Source organism: Perca flavescens, chromosome 19 (assembly GCF_004354835.1).
Source record: "Perca flavescens isolate YP-PL-M2 chromosome 19, PFLA_1.0, whole genome shotgun sequence".
Lineage (NCBI taxonomy): Eukaryota > Metazoa > Chordata > Actinopteri > Perciformes > Percidae > Perca > Perca flavescens.
The window spans coordinates 6100839-6103338 of record NC_041349.1 but is presented as its reverse complement, the minus strand read 5'-3'; the positions used below and the strand labels follow the sequence as shown (position 1 = coordinate 6103338).

At 44.6% G+C, this 2500-nt stretch overlaps 1 protein-coding gene across 1 annotated transcript in view; it reads left to right on the top strand.

The window, feature by feature from the left end:
- corin (corin, serine peptidase) overlaps positions 1-2500 on the top strand; it is a 46427-nt gene that overhangs the window by 28358 nt on the left and 15569 nt on the right. The gene's annotated exons all lie outside the window — the stretch shown is intronic.

Genomic DNA, 2500 nt, shown 5'->3' with positions numbered 1-2500 from the left:
TTAGATAATGAGTTACTTAGATAGGTAGTTGTGTAGTTAGGTAGTTAGATAATGAGTTACTTAGTTAGGTAGTTAGATAATGAGTTACTTAGATATGTAGTTAGGTAGTTAGATAATGACTTACTTAGATAGGTAGGTAGTTAGATAATGAGTTACTTAGATAGGTAGATAATAAGTTACTTAGATAGGTAGTTAGGTAGTTAGATAATGAGTTACTTAGGTAGTTAGATAATGAGTTACTTAGATAGGTAGTTATATAATGAGTTACTTAGGTAGGTAGTTAGATAATGAGTTACTTAGGTAGGTAGTTAGGTAGTTAGATAATGAGTTACTTAGGTAGTTATGTAGTTAGGTAGTTAGATAATGATTTACTTAGGTAGGTAGTTAGATAGTTAGATAATGAGTTACTTAGGTAGTTAGATAATAAGTTACTTAGATAGGTATTTATGTAGTTAGGTAGTTAATGAGTTACTTAGATAGGTAGTTGGATAATGAGTTACTTAGGTAGTTATGTAGTTAGATAATGAGTTACTTAGGTAGTTAGATAATGAGTTACTTAGGTAGTTATGTAGTTAGATAATGAGTTACGTAGGTAGTTATGTAGTTAGATAATGAGTTACTTAGATATAGGTAGTTAGATAATGAGTTACTTAGGTAGTTATGTAGTTAGGTAGTTAGATATTGAGGTACTTAGGTAGTTATGTAGTTAGGTAGTTAGATATTGAGGTACTTAGTTAGGTAGTTAGATAATGAGTTACTTAGATAGGTAGTTATGTAGTTAGGTAGTTAGATAATGAGTTACTTAGATAGGTAGTTATGTAGTTAGGTAGTTAGATAATGAGTTACTTAGATACTCTCTCTTATGTAGTTAGGTAGTTACCTAATGAGTTACTTCCTCTGTCATTATGTCTCATCTACCTGTCTTCCTCTTACCTTGTGTCTCATCTACCTGTCTCCCTCTGTCCTTGTGTCTCATCTACCTGTCTTCCTCTGTCCTCGTGTCTCATCTACCTGTCTCCCTCAGTCCTCGTGTCTCATCTACCTGTCTCCCTCAGTCCTCGTGTGTCTCATCTACCTGTCTCCCTCTGTCCTCGTGTCTCTCCCTCCTGTCCCCCTACCTGTCTCCCTCAGTCCTCGTGTCTCGTCTACCTGTCTCCCTCTGTCCTCGTGTCTCGTCTACCTGTCTCCCTCTGTCCTCGTGTCTCGTCTACCTGTCTCCCTCTACCTGTCTCCCTCTGTCCTTGTGTCTCGTCTACCTGTCTCCCTCTGTCCTTGTGTCTCATCTACCTGTCTCCCTCTGTCCTTGTGTCTCGTCTACCTGTCTCCCTCTGTCCTCGTGTCTCATCTACCTGTCTCCCTCTGTCCTCGTGTCTCATCTACCTGTCTCCCTCTGTCCTCGTGTCTCGTCTACCTGTCTCCCTCTGTCCTGGTGTCTCGTCTACCTGTCTCTTTCTGTCCTGGTGTCTCGTCTACCTGTCTCCCTCTGTCCTCGTGTCTTGTCTACATGTCTCTCTCTGTCCTCGTGTCTCGTCTACCTGTCTCCCTCTGTCCTCGTGTCTCATCTACCTGTCTCCCTCTGTCCTCGTGTCTTGGTCTACCTGTCTCTCTCTGTTCTCGTGTCTCATCTACCTGTCTCCCTCTGTCCTGGTGTCTCATCTACCTGTCTCCCTCTGTCCTCGTGTCTCGTCTACCTGTCTCCCTCTGTCCCTCGTGTCTCCCTCTGTCCTCGTGTCTCGGTCTACCTGTCTCCCTCTGTCCTCGTGTCTCGTCTACCTGTCTCCCTCTGTCCTCGTGTCTCGTCCACCTGTCTCTCTCTGTCCTTGTGTAATGAGTACCCGGTCTACCTGTCTCTCTCTGTCCTTGTGTAATGAGTACCCGGTCTACCTATCTCTCTCTGTCCTTGTGTAATGAGCACCAGGTCTACCTATCTCTCTCTGTCCTTGTGTAATGAGCACCAGGTCTACCTGTCTCTCTCTGTCCTTGTGTAATGAGCACCAGGTCTACCTGTCTCTCTCTGTCCTTGTGTAATGAGTACCCGGTCTACCTGTCTCTCTCTGTCCTGGTGTCTCGTCTACCTGTCTCTCTCTGTCCTTGTGTAATGAGCACCAGGTCTACCTGTCTCTCTCTGTCCTTGTGTAATGAGCACCAGGTCTACCTGTCTCTCTCTGTCCTTGTGTAATGAGCACCAGGTCTACCTATCTCTCTCTGTCCTTGTGTAATGAGCACCAGGTCTACCTGTCTCTCTCTGTCCTTGTGTAATGAGCACCAGGTCTACCTGTCTCTCTCTGTCCTTGTGTAATGAGTACCCGGTCTACCTGTCTCTCTCTGTCCTGGTGTCTCGTCTACCTGTCTCTCTCTGTCCTTGTGTAATGAGCACCAGGTCTACCTGTCTCTCTCTGTCCTTGTGTAATGAGCACCAGGTCTACCTGTCTCTCTCTGTCCTTGTGTAATGAGCACCAGGTCTACCTGTCTCTCTCTGTCCTTGTGTAATGAGCACCAG